Below are 17,528 nucleotides of genomic sequence, written 5' to 3'. Positions count from 1 at the left end.
TGATTCAGGAGTTCATCGTGGCCTTGGCGTCTTCACCATCTGAAATAATCCAGGGAGCAGGGATAGCTATGGCAGGGCATGAGCCCCAGGCCCCGGGTAATCCGACAACAGAGTCGCGACACCTGAATTGCCTTCCATACAGTATAATGGGCCCACATAGTCTTCCATACAGTATAATGGGCCCTGCATTACCTTTCTTACAGAATAATAGCCCCATATATTCCTCAATACAGTATACTGGCCCCGCATTAAAAAGAAAGTACTTGCCTCTCCCCGATTCAGCAATGAGCACTTTGAACATTTGTACTACTCCGCACAGTGGCCACATTGTAATGACATCATCATGCCCACTGTTACGGGTCCGGGTGGTGGAACCTCTGTGCAAGGAGGGACCAGAGGGGCGTAACTAAGTGCCTACTCGGACTGACCCAGGCCACACGGCGGCTTAGTCGACTCCGTGAACCAGGTGCCACTCTGGGACCGACCTTGTGTGAGAGCAGGTGACTCCCATGGGTCAGATGACAGAAGCTGACTGGTACAGCGGATGAGCACGGCAGGAAGGCTGGCAGGTGATCCAGGTAGATAAGGTGGCTGGTACGGCTGATAGCCAGACAGGGGCTGGCGGGCACGGCAGGTAACTGGCAGGTGCTCCAGGTAGGCTGGCTGGCGGGCACGACAGGTAACTGGCAGGTGCTCCAGGTAGGCAGGCTAGCGGGCACGGCAAGTTACTGGCAGGTGCTCCAGGTAGACAGGCTGGCGGGCACGACAGGTAACAGGCAGGTGCTCCAGATAGGCAGGCTGGCGGGCACGGCAGGTTACTGGCAGGTGCTCCAGGTAGGCAGGCTGACGGACACGACAGGTACTGACAGGTGCTCCGGGTAGGCAGGCTGGCGGGCACGACAGGTACTGACAGGTGATCCGGGTAGGCAGGTTGGTGGGCACGGCAGGTTACTGGCAGGTGCCCCAGGTAGGCAGGCTGGCGAGCACAACAGGTAACAGGCAGGTTGCTGACAGGTTGGCGGGCAGGACTGATAGATAGACTGGCGGGCTGGACTGTTAGACAGACTAGCGGGCAGGACTGACAGGCAGCGGGACCTGAGAGCTGAGGAAAGTGTTAGCACACAAAACAACAACTTTGCACAGGCACCTCCATTTTGGAGGAGGTGCCTTATAAAGGGGAAGTCCTCCGGCCATTGCAGCAGCAGGGGAGCAGGAAGACGGCGGACTGGGACCGCGACGGTGAGGGGAACGGCGTCTCTGCACGGCAGGAGACGGAGACGCCGATGCTACACCCACCCAGAGTCACGGGTTAAATACACTCACCCTGTGGGCTACATTTGGCCTGCGGGCCAGAGTTTGGCATGTGTGATCGAAGTATAGAGCCAAAGGCTTAATAATAAATATCAAAAACGTGATCTTCCCCTTTAGTTAGTAGAGTTTGGGAGATAAGAGCTCATGTAAATATCTTTCCCTCCATTCAGGATTTATACTCTTTGAGGTCATGCAATCTTTTTCAATGTCATCCTGAAAGTTTCACAACTAGGACTCAGATGGTCAAATTAAAAGCATTTACTGCATCACTTCCGGGTGTTACCACACAATCCAGGTGGTTTTCTCATTGACAGACATCCTTGTATTACTGAATTGAAATTACTTAATTTACCTTAATCAAATGTAACACTAAATACTACAGACACGCATTACATATTTGTCATCACTTTATTATTTATTAGAATTTATTTTTCTTGTAAATTACCTAAAATTAATTTGATTCAATGAATTAGCCAATTGCAACAATGGTATTTGGGGAACTGATTATTGTGTCTAAGGGTACGTGCACACAATCAGTAATTGCTGCGGATTGGACGCAGCGCACTTGTGTTGCGTGCAATCTGCAGCGGCCAGATGTTACAGCACAGTGGATGGGATTTCAAGAAATCCCATGCCCACTACGCCGTCTCCGTGCACCTGCAGATCACCCGCGGACACGGACATGCAGCGGGTATTTACAGACCGCAGCACGTCAATTTCTCTTGCAGAGATGCTAGTCTCTGCAAGAGAAATTATATACAGTGCAATGTATAGGATGCGGTGAATAAGCATGGTTCAATGAACATACAGTGCTGGCCAAAAGTATTGGCACCCCTGCAATTCTGTCAGATAGTACTAAGTTTCTTCCTGAAAATTATTGCAATCACAAATTCTTTGGTATTATTCTCTTCATTTAATTTGTCTTCAATGAAAAAAAACACAAAAAGAATTGTCCTAAAGCCAAATTGGATATAATTCCACACCAAACCTAAAAAGGGGGTGGACAAAAGTATTGGCACCCTTTGAAAAATCATGTGATGCTTCTCTAATTCGTGTAATCAACAGCACCTGTAACTTACCTGTGGCACCTAACAGGTGTTGGCAATAACTAAATCACACTTGCAGCCAGTTAACATGGATTAAAGTTGACTCAACCTCTGTCCTGTGTTCTTGTGTGTACCACATTGAGCATGGAGAAAAGAAAGAAGACCAAAGAACTGTCTGAGGACTTGAGAAACCAAATTATGAGGAAGCTGAGCAATCTCAAGGCTACAAGTCCATCTCCAAAGACCTGAATGTTCCTGTGTCTTCCGTGCGCAGTGTCATCAAGAAGTTTAAAGCCCATGGCACTGTGGCTAACCTTCCTAGATGTGGACGGAAAAGAAAAATTGACGAGAGATTTCAACGCAAGATTGTGCGGATGGTGGATAAAGAACCTCGACTAACATCCAAACAAGTTCAAGCTGCCCTGCAGTCCGAGGGTACAACAGTGTCAGTCAACCCGTACTATCCATCGGCGTCTGAATGAAAAGGGACTGTATGGTAGGATACCCAGGAAGACCCCACTTCTTACCCCGAGACATAAAAAAGCCAGGCTGGAGTTTGCCAAAACTTACCTGAGAAAGCCTAAAACGTTTTGGAAGAATGTTCTCTGGTCAGATGAGACAAAAGTAGAGCTTTTTGGCAAAAAGCATCAACATAGAGTGTACAGGAAAAAAAAAGAGGCATTCAAAGAAAAGAACACGGTCGATACAGTGAAACATGGGGGAGGTTCCCTGATGTTTTGGGGTTGCTTTGCTGCCTCTGGCACTGGACTGCTTGACCGTGTGCATGGCATTATGAAGTCTGAAGACTACCAACAAATTTTGCAGCATAATGTAGGGCCCAGTGTGAGAAAGCTGGGTCTCCCTCAGAGGTCATGGGTCTTCCAGCAGGACAATGACCCAAAACACACTTCCAAAAGCACTATAAAATGGTTTGAGAGAAAGCACTGGAGACTTCTAAGGTGGCCAGCAATGAGTCCAGACCTGAATCCCATAGAACACCTGTGGAGAGATCTCAAAATGGCAGTTTGGAGAAGGGACCCTTCAAATATCAGGGACCTGGAGCAGTTTGCCAAAGAAGAATGGTCTACAATTCCAGCAGAGCATTGTAAGAAACTCATTGATGGTTACCGGAAGCAGTTGTTCGCAGTTATTTTGGCTAAAGGTTGTGCAACCAAGTATTAGGCTGAGGGTGCTAATACTTTTGTCCGGCCCTTTTTTGGAGGTTTGTGTGAAATGATCAATGATTTGATTTTTGCTTCATTCTCTTTTGTGTTTTTTCCTTGCAAGCAAATTAAATGAAGATAATAATACCAAAGAATTTGTGATTGCAATCATTTTCGGGAAGAAACTGAGTATTATCTGACAGAATTGCAGGGGTGCCAATACTTTTGGCCAGCACTGTAAGCAGATTCACCTGCGTGCAGCGCTTTGGACGCAGAATAAAGTATGCCGCGTTCAAAGCACTGCCAATACCGACCGTGTGCACATACCCTAAGGCAGGCTGGCCATCTCTGCCCCATACCAGAGACCTCAGACCTCACATGGAAATGGAAATGCAATATTACCATGCCATATCGGTAATAATCTGATATGAGCATCATCCACAGATATGCTTCTGTAAATTCAAGTGCCAGGATTTTGGGCCTTTGGAAACCACTGAAAAGTATATTCTCAACCCAAATTCTGTATATATCATAGTCGTGTTTTGGATGGTGTTGATATCAGATTATTATCGATTTGGAATACAAATATTGCTTTTCCATTGCCATGTGGTGTCTCTGGTATGGGCTAGAAACGACCAGTCTGCCTTTGGGGAAATGATCTCCTCCCACATATTTTAGCACCTCTATGCTGGTGAGAAAAATCCTCAGAGAACATTGGTTCTTCCTGCCACCGCATTCAATACATTGTAGTGATCTAATTTCTTTTGCAGAGACTAGCGACTCCGCAAGAGAAATTGACATACTGCGGTCTGGAAAGATGCAAAGCACGTCCGTGTCCACAGGTGATTCGCAGGCACAGATGAACGCATAGTGGACATGAGATTTCTAGAGATCCCATCCACTATGCTGTAACATCTGGCCGCTGCAGGTTTGACGCTGCATAACACACAGCTTCAAACCTGCAGCGGCTCCTGACCATCTGTACATACCCTTAGGCTACGTTCCCACAATGAGCTTTTGGTGAGTTTTTGATGTTGCAGATTTTCTACTCCATTTCTGCACTCATTAAGTAAAATAGGTTACTTGCATTTTTACAAAAATACGAAGTGTAAAAGCTCCCCCAAAACTCATTGTGGGAACGTAGCTGACGCGCCCCCTGGGCCTGTGCTGTGCAGGGGATACCCGAAGCCGGATCGCTGGGGGTTGTAGTCCTCTGTAGCTGTTACCCGGTCCGTGCCCAGGGCGGTCAAACCAGTGGCAGTATTAGTAATGTGACAAATGTCCGACTACGCCACCCGTGGATTGCGGTCAGTGGGGACCGCCGCTGCGCTGCAGACCGCTGAGGCTGATGTTATATGCGCAGCCAAGTATGGGATAACTCCCCACGGGAGAAGTATTGCCTCAGGGCAGCTAGTGTGGATGATGGGAGTGATGGTGTGAGCGTCCCAGTACTAATGGTGCTGGTGCGGCGATGAAACACAGAGACGTGTGGTGCAGTTCAGGGTCTTTACTGATGGTATAACGCAGACACTCCCGGGAGTACTGGCTAGCAGTAGAGGCCTGGTCAGTCTGAGAGCTAGCAGGATCTCCCCCTGGCCAGGTGGAGTTGTAGGCCTCCCCGTCTCTCTGCACTCTTTCCTGGCTACCTTGCTGTGTGCTGGTAGAAGTAGCCCACGTCCCTGAGTATACCGTGTGGTGCTCACCCGTATGGCCAGTGACTTGGGGCCTTCCGTTAGCCTCCGCTTCACGATGGCGGTGCTGGTCCCTTGCTTGTGACCGTGCCTCCGGGCTTCTATGGCCAGAGGACATGGAATCCCCTGCCGGTTGGATTCTGCTGCTGGACCTGGATGTCCCCACAGCCTCGGACTCCGTGTCCGGGTTTAGTGTCTTCAGCCAAGGCGAGCTTTCTAGCTTCCAGCCTCTGGCACTCGCTCCTGCTCCTACAGAGCTCCTGTTGTCACTTTCCCTCTCCAGGCTCTGACTCCCAGACTCTGACTCTCCTAATCCCGCCCCAGACCCAGTTTATAAGGGCAGATTCCTCCCCTCCCAGGTCTGGGCGGGCAGTGTTGCATGCTTAGGGCTCCTGACCAGAGAAACCTCCCACTTGCTCTCAGACATAATATTTCTATTACTGTGGCAACCAGACCTCTGGGGTGCTACATTCCCCCCTAGTAAATTTTAGTACTCCGGGACTAAACACATTTTTTTTTTTAAGAAACCTAAATACAAGGGTATAAACGATAATACAATAACATATTTACAAGAAGCTTTAGTTCTTTAAAGGTCACGGCGTGTCCGCAACCGGATGTCCATATCACCCAAGGTGAAGCTTTAAGCGAAGTAGGGGACCTGTCCAAATCAAACCCCTTACGTTGGCCTTGGGCGTGGCTGCAAGGCTGAAGCTAGCTACTTTGGGCCGCAAGGAGGCCACGCCAGACAGGTTTTCTCTTCCGAGGCCGTCTTCGCAAGAGGCACAATGTGCAACTATCTACAAGAATTGTTCCGGTTATCCAGTGTCCATAACCTGTTAGTCCATAGAAATCTGCAGGGTAACTGAGAAACATAATTAATAACAGGCAACAACAAAAACCATAAACATTTTCAAGAAACAGGTAAATTTACAGTGCATTACTTTATATTTTCCAGCGAGCAGGCATCTGACCTCTAGTGACTCTAGTGGACCTACGGAGCTCACTAACTGGTCCTGCACTACAGGGTGTAGGAGGTGTTATGGGTAAGCTGGGCAGCTGTCTGCGTACTCTTTGGCTCACTAGGGGCACGGCAGGCTCACTACTAGCAGAGGGTTGATCCTCCTGCGCTGCTGGTGTGGACTCTTCTGCCTCCTGGGCCGGCTGCTCTTCCAGCTCTACCTGGTCTTCTGTAGGCACTTGAGGGGCTGGCTGGAGAAATGTGAGAAAGGCCACCACGATAGCGTTGTTTACTTGTGTCCAGGACCGGGGAAAGTCTCCGAGTACAGTGCTGATCATTTCCTCCTTTTCCTCTATGGGTTGAGGGTCTTCCTGATCTTCATCCGTGCTTTGCAACTTCTCGGGGCACTTTTTCAGGTGGTCTCTGGAGACAGTGGCTGTGGTCTCTCCTCCATCCTTGCTGATGACGTACACCTTTGGATTATTGTGGCTTGAGGGCAGTACGGTGTACGGGTCCTTTTCCCACTGGTCGTCCAATTTATGGAGCCGCCTTTTTCTTTTCAAGATCTGCTCTCCAGGTACCAGGGGAACAGCGGGAGCATGTTGGTTATAAGTCCTCTCCTGCCTTTCTCTTGATTGACAGAGACTTCGCTCGATGCTCTCCTGTACTTTCCGGTACTGCTGCTGTCGTTCTGTATCCCAGTCTGCCTCTGGCGAGGTGTCCTCGGGTATCAGGACTCCCATATCCAGGTCAACAGGCAGCTTACCAGGTCTTACTCGCATTAGGTAAGCCGGGGTACAGTTGGTGGAACCTACCGGGATGTGGTTATTCAGGTCCACCAGATTGGGCAGTTTCTCAGGCCACAGACTGCGTTCTTCCAGGGGCAATGTTTTTAGCAGATCTATCACCACCTGGTTCATCTTCTCGCAGAGTCCATTGGTTTGGGGGTGATAGGGCGTTGTTCTTATCTTCTTGCAGCCATACAGGTTGCAGAACTCCTGGAAGACCTCCGCTTCAAAGGCTGGTCCTTGGTCCGTCAGCACTTGGTCCGGGTACCCGTGTGGGCGGCAGAAGTGCAGCTGGAAGGCTCTGGCTGCTGTCTGAGCCGTCAGGTCTTTGACAGGGACCACCACCAGGAACCGGGAGTAGTGATCCACGATGGTTAGGGCGTAGACATACCCGCTTCTGCTTGGAGCCAGTTTAACATGGTCCAGAGCGACCAGTTCCAGCGGCTGCCTGGTGATGATGGGCTGCAGGGGAGTCCTCTGGCTGGCACGGTCCCTTCTTCTTAGATTGCACGGGCCACAGTCTCTACACCACCTCTCAATGGCTCCTCTCATGCCTATCCAGTAGAACCGTTCACGCAGCAGGAACTCCAGCTTCTTCCATCTGAAGTGCCCTGCTCCATTGTGGTAGGCCTCCAGCACCATAGCTGCGTCCCGCCTCGGTACCACAACCTGCCAGATCAGTTCATGTGTCCGGGAATTGACCATTCTGCGGCACAACTTCTCCTTGTAGAGAAACAGTCTGCTCTTTTCCGTCCACAGTTGCTTGGTCTCTTCCGGAGCATCTGGGTCCAGGCGGGCGTCAGCCTGGGTCAGCATCTCCTTTACCAGACAGACTGCGGGGTCACTGTCTTGCGTCTCCGCCCAGTTGTAGTGGGGTAAGGGGTTGAACGTAGCGGATCGCTGGCCCCTCACACGGTGGGAATACTGGGTAATCCCATGACGGTGAAACGCAGGGAGTTCGATCTCTTCCAATTCTTCTGGATCCTCCCCTTCATCCGGTAGGTTTGGCATCCTGGACAGGGCGTCCTCGTTGGTATTGGAGTGCCCTGCCCGGTATTTGATCGTGAACTCATAATTGGACAGGCGGGCCATCCATCTCTGCTCCAGGGCACCCAGTCTTGCAGTGTCCAGGTGTGTCAACGGGTTGTTGTCCGTGTACACGGTGAACCTGGAAGAGGCAAGGTAATGCTTGAAACGTTCGGTTACTGCCCACACCACTGCCAGGAACTCTAGCTTGAACGAGCTGTAATTCTCAGGGTTTCTTTCCGTGGGTCGCAGTTTTCGGCTGGCGTAAGCAATTACCCGTTCTCTCCCCTGCTGGATCTGGTACAGTACGGCTCCTAGCCCGATGTTGCTTGCGTCCGTGTGGAGGATAAAGGTCTGGCTGTAATCAGGGTACGCCAGGATTTCATCCCCCGTGAGGGCCATCTTCAGCTGGCGGAAGGACTCCTCTTCCAGCTTTTCCCATTTGAAGGGTGGATTCTGGTTTTTGGCCTTCCTGGACTGGCCTATCAGGAGGTCCTGCATAGGAGCTGCCTTCTTGGTAAAACCGGGAATGAATCTTCGGTAGTAGCCTACCAACCCGAGGAACTGCCGCACTTCCTTTATGCTGGATGGTCTTGGCCAGTCCTTAATCACGGTGATCTTGTCAGGGTCGGGGCCACTCCGTCAGCACTCACCACGTGTCCCAGGTACTGTACCTTTGGCTTCAGTAGATGACACTTTGAGGGTTTTACCTTTAGGCCATAGTTCGCCAGGGCTTCAAACACTTCTGCCAGGTGTTCCAGATGGTCCTCGTAGGTCTTGGAATAGACGATGACGTCGTCCAGGTATAATAGGACCGTCTCGAAGTTCCGGTGTCCCAGACAGCATTCCATCAACCGTTGGAAGGTGCCTGGTGCGTTGCAGAGCCCGAACGGCATACAGTTAAATTCGCTGAGTCCCATCGGGGTGGTGAATGCGGTTTTCTCCCGGTCCGCCTCTGCTACAGGAACCTGCCAGTACCCGCTAGTGAGATCCAAAGTAGAGAAGAAGTTAGCAGATTTTAATGCAGCTAAGGACTCTTCTATCCTTGGTAACGGGTACGCATCTTTGTGTGTGATACGGTTCACCTTCCTGTAGTCTACACACATTCTCATGGTGTTGTCTTTCTTTTTCACTAAGACTAGTGGAGCTGCCCAGGGGCTACAGCTGTCCCTAATTACCCCAGCCTCCTTCATGTCTTTTAGCATCCCCTTGGCGTGTTCATAGTGTGCAGGGGGTACGGGTCGGTATCTCTCCTTTATGGGAGGATGGTCTCCCGTGGGGATGTGATGTTCTACCCCCTTTACTCGCCCGAAGTCCAGCGGGTGTTTACTAAACACTGTCTCGTACTCTTGAACCACCCGATAGACTACCTCTTTTTGGTGTGAGGGAGTGGAGTCAGTACCCAAATGCAGTTGCTGACACCAGTCCTCCATTGGTTTGAGATGGAGGCAAGGGTTCCACGGCCTGTGCAGAATTCTGGTTGATGGTGAACAATTTGGCTAGCGTGGCATACCGGGGCAGGTGTACTTCTCTCTCCCCGATATTTATGATGCGGACTGGTACCCTCCCATGGCGTACATCGACCACCCCCCGTGCTGTCAAAATGGTGGCCCTACTGTCTGAGTAGACGGGTTCTACCATTGCTTGGTAGTCTCTACCTCTTAGACCAATAGCTGCCCGGCACCAAATCATCATCTCACTTTTTGGGGGCATGGCAATAGGGAACGGGTCACACATTCTCACGCTACCTATCTCACCACCAGATAGTTCCACTTGTTGCCGCTTCATCAGTGCCCGGATCTCTTTTTGGAGCACACGCTGCTGGCTGGAACTGGCGTTCTTGGCAACCTGCTGCAAAATAAGAATCACCTCTGCAAGACAGTTTTCAATTACGTTAGTACCTAGGGTTATTTTTGGGTGACTCTCGCGACGGTCAATGTCCACAATGATCAGTCCTTGTGCCGGCAGTTCAACTTTACCGACCTTGATGGTCACGGTAATCTGGGGCACGGGCTGACCATTGCTGGCAATAATGCTCAGGTCGTCATCCGGGTAGCGGGTTATGTATGAGTCATTCCAGTACCGCTTGAAGAGCACGTACGGGATGGTAGTCACCTGTGACCCGGTGTCCAGTAGGGCACTCATAGGAATGCCGTCCAGTACCACAGGCAAGACCGGACGTCCCCCTACGTACTTGTCACGCCAGTTCGATGGGCCTGATGATCTTAGGCCTGGGGTTTGGCCCTCTACCCCAGGTTGTGCCCGTTTAAATGACAGTACCTTGCCATATGTCCGGGTTGATTGCAGCGGCGGCAGATGGGTCGTCCGTCCTCGTTGTACCTGTCGCTGGGTCTCCCTCTGGCCGGTGGGGTCCTCCTCAGTCGGCGCCACGGGACGTCCTCCGGTCCGGATGCCAGCTGGATCTTTCCTGGAGAAGAGACCTGTAAAGACTGCACAGTTCTGGTTAGCGCGGCAACGCTCTTAGTCAGCTCTTGGACCTGATGGTGCAGGTCTGTAGCGGGTTATTGTTCAAAGCCTGCGCATCAGCTCCCACAGGCCCTGCAGACAAGGGCGCCGCGTCCTGGTGATAAGTGATAGCAGGGCGCCTGTGGGTCACAGCGCCACCTGGTGCCAGTTCTCGGAGCACCCGGATGGCTCTGTCCTTGAACTGTGCAAAGTCCAGGTCAGGGTCCTGCAAGGCCATTGCCCGCAACTGGGTTCGGTTGGCATTGCACAGTAGACCCTCAATAAATTGTTCGGTCAACAGCTTGTCTTCATTTCCCACGCTGTCAGGGTCTGCCTGCTTAATGGCTCTCAGGGCCTCTTGTAGGTTTAGAGCATAGTCTCTTATACTTTCATGTGCCCGTTGTTTGCACCCGTAAAATCTGAGCTTTATTTCGGCTGAGGTGCGGGTGTCAAATGTGTCTTTCAGCCGGGCTAGTCTTTCTCTGACAGTCCTCTTCTTCCCAGGTGACCAGGACTTTACCTCCCTTTGGGCTGCCTCGATTAACTGGGCCACCAGGATGCTTACTTTTTGCTCTTCCGTGAGGGGGTATACCTGGAAGAGGCTATCCAGTCTTTCCCTAAAGTCACTTAGGGTATGTGACTCCCCTGAGTACTGGGGTAGCCAGGTTGCCCCCGGGATATAGGGCATGGTGAATGGCATGACCACTGCAGCGGTTGCGCTGGCGGCCGGTGTGGCGGTGGAGCTCCCCTCGGTATCCGACATCCTTCTACCCCCCTAGTGGACCGTGGCCTACCTTGCGATGCTCTTCTTCCATAGGCCGCGGCTCCGCAGTCAATCGTCGGGGTAGAGGACCTGGCGTCGCGCTCCGATGACGTCAGCGTCGCGCTCCGATGACGTCAGCGTCGCTCTTCCTCCCTTCCAGGACCTTACGCAGCGTCGGAGCGTGGGGCGGAGCTTTGGATCTCGCGCGCTTTCGGCGTCCACGCCCCTCTTCTTCCCGTGCGGCGTCCTGAAGATGGTGTCCGATGGCGGGAAGCAGCTGCGGATGGCGGGAAGACGACAGAAGACGGCGGGAAACGACCCAAGATGGCGTCCGATGGCGGGAAACGGCTCCGGACGGCGGGAAACTTCGCCACAGGTAAGTATAAAAGTCTTTTTTTTTCAGGCACGCAGTACCCGGTGGTTGCGGGCACGCAATCCTGCCGACTACGCCAAAGTTGACGCGCCCCCTGGGCCTGTGCTGTGCAGGGGATACCCGGAGCCGGATCGCTGGGGGTTGTAGTCCTCCGTGGCTGTGACCCGGTCTGTGCCCAGGGCGGTCAAACCAGTGGCAGTATTAGTAATGTGACAAATGTCCGACTACGCCACCCGTGGATAGCGGTCAGTGGGGACTGCCGCTGCGCTGCAGACCGCTGAGGCTGATGTTGTATGCGCAGCCAAGTATGGGATAACTCCCCACAGGAGAAGTATTGCCTCAGGGCAGCTAGTGTGGATGATGGGAGTGATGGTGTGAGCGTCCCAATACTGATGGTGCTGGTGCGGCGATGAAACACAGAGACGTGTGGTGCAGTTCAGGGTCTTTACTGATGGTATAACGCAGACACTCCCGGGAGTACTGGCTAGCAGTAGAGGCCTGGTCAGTCTGAGAGCTAGCAGGATCTCCCCCTGGCCAGGTGGAGTTGTAGGCCTCCCCGTCTCTCTGCACTCTTTCCTGGCTACCTTGCTGTGTGCTGGTAGAAGTAGCCCACGTCCCTGAGTATACCGTGTGGTGCTCACCCGTATGGCCGGTGACTTGGGGCCTTCCGTTAGCCTCCGCTTCACGATGGCGGTGCTGGTCCCTTGCTTGTGACCGTGCCTCCGGGCTTCTATGGCCAGAGGACATGGAATCCCCTGCCGGTTGGATTCTGCTGCTGGACCTGGATGTCCCCACAGCCTCGGACTCCGTGTCCGGGTTTAGTGTTTTCAGCCAAAGCGAGCTTTCTAGCTTCCAGCCTCTGGCACTCGCTCCTGCTCCTACAGAGCTCCTGTTGTCACTTTCCCTCTCCAGGCTCTGACTCCCAGACTCTGACTCTCCTAATCCCGCCCCAGACCCAGTTTATAAGGGCAGATTCCTCCCCTCCCAGGTCTGGGCGGGCAGTGTTGCATGTGACGCGCCCCTGGGCCTGTGTCGCGCTGCGTTGCGCACGCGGGAGCTTACCTGGAGCCGGATCTCTTGAGGGTTGTAGTCTCGTGGCGGTGATCCGGTCCGTGCCCAGGGAGTCAGACTAAGTGGCGCTGTATCAGCGGTAGATGTTGGACGACTACGCCACCCGTTGAGTACAGCTAAGGAGCTGCTGCTGCAGGGCAGTCCGCTGAGGCCGGTGGTAGGATTGTGCAGCGTGATAGCATAACCCCCAACGGGAGGGGTATGGCCTCAGGGCAGCCGACGTGGACGATGGGGGTAGCAGGAACCACTCGGAGACGGTACGGTGTAGTTCAGGGTCTTTACTGGTGACAAAGATAGACCCTCCCGGAGTACTGGCTAGCGATTGGGGCCTGGTCAGTCCTTGAGCAGATGGGATCTCCCCTGGCCAGGCGGAGTTGTAGGCCTCCCAAACTGACTGTACTCTTCTGGCTACCTTGCTAGAGGCGGGTATAAGTAGCCCACGTCCCTGAGTGTACCGTGTGGTGCTCACCCGTATGGCCGGTGACTCGGGGCCTTTTAGTAGCTTCCGCTCCACGACGGCGGTGCTGGTCCCACGTGTGTGACCGTGCCTTCGGGTTTCTGGGCCAGAGGACCTGCAATCCCCTGCCGGTCGGTTTCTGCTGCTGGATAGGAGTTAGTCCCCACAGCCTCGGACTCCGGGTCCGGCGAGAAATCTTCTCAGTCAGGGCGAGCTCTGCAGCTGCCAGCCCCTGACTCCTTGTTGCACTGCTCCTACAGAGCTCCTGTAGTTTCTTCCTATGCTGCTTCTCTTCTCTACCTCTTCTCTACTCACTAACCCTGCCTCAGCCCTAGGTTTATATAGGGGAAGTTCTTCCCCTCCCAGGACTGGGCAGGAGGTGTGGCATGCATAGGATCCCTGACCAAGAGACCTCCCACCTGCTCTCAGACGTAATATCTCTATCACTGTGGCAACCAGACCCCTGGGGTGTCACATTCCCCCCTAGTGAAATTTAGTACTCCGGGACTAAACATATTTTTGGAAAAACATAACAAGGTATAACAATAATGATACAATAAGAAAAACACATAAAGGTGGTCACGGCATGTCCGTAACCGGGTGCAGTCTTTGAAGAAAAGCAAGGTGTCCATTTCACCAAAACAGGGAGACGTAACCAGGTAGGGGTCTGTCCTGCCCCGAGTCCTTAACAGTCTTTAGTCCGTCCTGGGTTACGCTCCAACTATGTACACAGGATTCCCGGTAAATCCACCAAAGACTCCTATAAACAACTAGAAACACATAATTATACACAAGCAACAAGAAAAACAGGTAACCACAAATAAAACAATTTATACACTTCAAATCCTCCAACGTGCGGGTAACTGGCCTCTAGTGGCCCTAGTGGACCTACGGAGCTGACTGTCTAGCCCTGAACTACAGGGTGTAGGAGCTGTCAAGGGTAAACTGGGCAGCTGTCTACCGGCTCCTTGGCTCACTAGGGGTACGGCAGGCTCACTATAAGCAGAGGGTTGATCCTCCTGTTCTGCTTGTGTGGAGTCTTCTGCCTCCTGGACCGGCTGCTCTTCCAGCTCTACCTGTCGCTCCGTAGGTGCTTGGGATGCTGGTTGGAGGAAGGTGAGTACGGGTACCACAACTGCGCCATTGACTTGAGTCCAAGACCGAGGGAAGTCTCCGAGCACAGTACTAACCATGTCTTCCCTTTCCTCTACGGGTCGAGGGTCTTCTTGTTCCTCTTCAGGGTTCCGTAGCTGTTCGGGACACTTCTTCAGGTGATCCCGGGATACAATGGTCGTGGTTTCCCCTCCGTCTTTACTGATGGTACAGACCTTTGGGTTGTCGTGGCTTGAGGGCAGTACGGTGTACGGGTCCTTCTCCCACTGGTCGTCCAACTTGTGGAGCCGTCTTTTTCTCTTCAAGACCTGCTCTCCGGGTACCAGGGGAACAGCGGGAGCATACTGGTTGTAAGTTTTCTCTTGTCTTTCCCTAGCCTGACAGAGACTTCGCTCCACACTCTCCTGTACTCTCCGGTACTGCTGCTGCCTCTCTGTGTCCCAGTCTGCTTCTGGTGAAGTGTCCTCGGGTGTCAGGACTCCCATTTCCAGGTCAACAGGTAACTTACCAGGTCTCGCCCTCATTAGGTAAGCCGGGGTACAGTTGGTGGAACCTACCGGGATGTGGTTGTATAGGTCCACCAGATCGGGCAGCTTCTCAGGCCACAGACTGCGTTCTTCCAGGGGCAACGTTTTCAGAAGATCCATTACCACCTGGTTCATTTTCTCACAAAGTCCATTAGTTTGCGGATGATAGGGTGTTGTCCTTATCTTCCGGCAGCCATACAGAGTGCAGAATTCTTGGAAGACCTCCGCTTCAAAGGCAGGTCCCTGGTCTGTCAACACTTGGTCCGGGTACCCGTGTGGACGGCAGAAATGCTGCTGGAAGGCTCTAGCTGCTGTTCGAGCTGTTAAGTCCTTGACGGGGATGACAACCAAGAACCGGGAGTAGTGATCCACGATGGTTAGTGCGTAGACGTAGCCACTTCTGCTTGGGGTCAGTTTTACATGATCCAAGGCTACCAGTTCCAACGGCTGCCGGGTGACGATGGACTGCAGGGGAGTCTTCTGGCTGGCACGGTCCTTCCTTCTTAGGTTGCACGGGCCACAGTCTCTGCACCACCTCTCGATGGTTCCCCTCATGCCTACCCAGTGGAACCGCTCGCGCAGCAGGAACTCCAGCTTCTTCCATCCGAAGTGTCCAGCCCCGTCGTGGTATGCCTCCATCACCATGGCTGCGTCTCTTCGTGGCACCACTACTTGCCAGATTAGTTCATGCGTCCGGGAGTTAACCATTCTGCGGCACAACTTCCCCTTGTAAAGGAACAGTCGACTCTTCTCAGCCCATAGTTGCTTGGCTTCCTCCGGAGCGTCTGGGTCAAGGCGAGCCTCTGGCCGAGTCAGCATCTCCTTCACCAGTCGGACGGCAGGGTCACTGTCTTGCGTTTCCTCCCAGTTGTAGTGAGGCAAGGGGTTAAACGTAGCGGCTTGCTTACTCTTTACCCGATGGGAATACTGGATAGTCCCATGACGGTGGAACGCGGGGAGTTCAACTTCTTCCAGTCCCTCTGGATCTTCTCCTACGTCCGGTAGGTTTGGCATCCTGGACAGGGCGTCCGCGTTGGTATTGGAGCGTCCTGCCCGGTATTTGATTGTGAACTCGTAGTTGGACAGACGGGCCATCCATCTCTGCTCTAGGGCACCGAGTCTTGCCGTGTCCAGGTGTGTCAACGGGTTGTTATCCGTGTACACGATGAACCGGGAAGAAGCGAGGTAGTGCTTAAAGCATTCGGTGACTGCCCACACCACTGCCAGGAACTCTAGCTTAAATGAGCTGTAATTCTCAGGGTTTCTCTCGGTGGGTCGCAGTTTTCGGCTGGCGTAAGCGATTACTCGTTCTTTCCCCTGCTGGATCTGGGACAGCACGGCTCCTAGCCCGATGTTACTTGCGTCGGTGTAGAGGATAAAGGGCTGGCTGTAATCAGGGTACGCCAGGATTTCATCCCCCGTGAGGGCCATCTTCAGCTGGCGGAAGGACTCTTCTTATAACTTCTCCCATCTGAAGGGTAGCTTCTGGTTCTTGGCCTTCCGGGACTGGCCTATCAGGAGGTCCTGCATAGGAGCTGCCTTTTTGGTGAAACCGGGGATGAATCTGCGGTAATAGCCTACCAACCCGAGGAACTGCCGCACTTCTTTTACACTGGAGGGACTTGGCCATTCCTTAATTGCGGTGATCTTATCAGGGTCGGGAGCCACTCCGTCAGCGCTCACCACGTGTCCCAGGTACTGCACCTTTGGTTTCAGGAGGTGACACTTGGAGGGTTTCACCTTTAGGCCGTAGCTTGCCAGAGCTTCGAACACTTCCGCCAGGTGTTTCAGGTGGTCCTCATACGTCTTGGAATATACGATGACATCGTCCAGGTACAACAAGACCGTCTCGAAGTTTCTGTGGCCCAGACAGCACTCCATTAATCGTTGGAAGGTTCCTGGTGCGTTGCAGAGTCCGAACGGCATGCAGGTAAACTCGCTAAGTCCCATCGGGGTGGTGAATGCGGTCTTCTCCCGGTCCGCCTCTGCTACAGGAACCTGCCAGTACCCACTAGTGAGATCCAAGGTAGAGAAGAAGTTAGCAGATCTTAAAGCAGCCAAAGACTCCTCTATCCTTGGTAAGGGGTACGCATCCTTGTGTGTGATACGGTTGATTTTCCGGTAATCTACACACATCCTCATGGTGTTGTCTTTCTTTTTGACTAAGACTAGTGGAGCTGCCCAGGGGCTACAGCTATCCCTGATCACCCCAGCCTCCTTCATGTCTCTAAGCATCCCCTTGGCGTGTTGGTAGTGTGCAGGGGGTACGGGTCGATACCTCTCTTTTATGGGAGGATGGTCTCCCGTGGAGATGTGGTGTTCTACCCCCTTGACTCGCCCGAAGTCTAACGGGTGTTTACTAAACACTCTCTCGTACTCTTGAACCACCCGATAGACTCCCTGTTTCTGGTGTGAGGGAGTGGAGTCAGTACCCAAATGTAGTTGCTGACACCAGTCCTCCATCGTTTTCTTAGAGCCGTTACCTTCCTCCGGGGAAGATGGAGGCAAGGGTTCTACGGACTGTATGGAATCTTGATTGATGGTATACAATTTGGCTAGCGTGGCATACCGGGGCAGGTACACTTCCCTCTTCCCGATATTTATTATGCGAACGGGCACCCTCCCATGGCGTACATTGACCACCCCCCGTGCTGTCAAAATGGTGGGCCTACTGTCTGAGTAAACTGGTTCTACCATTGCCTGGTAATCTCTACCTCTCAGACCAATAGCTGCCCGGCACCAAATCATCATTTCACTTTTTGGGGGCATGGCAAT

The sequence above is a fragment of the Phyllobates terribilis genome, unplaced genomic scaffold, assembly GCF_046119375.1.
Source record: "Phyllobates terribilis strain yellow unplaced genomic scaffold, ASM4611937v1 Scaffold_2__4_contigs__length_985480577, whole genome shotgun sequence".
In the NCBI taxonomy this organism is placed as follows: domain Eukaryota; kingdom Metazoa; phylum Chordata; class Amphibia; order Anura; family Dendrobatidae; genus Phyllobates; species Phyllobates terribilis.
This window is presented reverse-complemented; position numbering follows the sequence as displayed.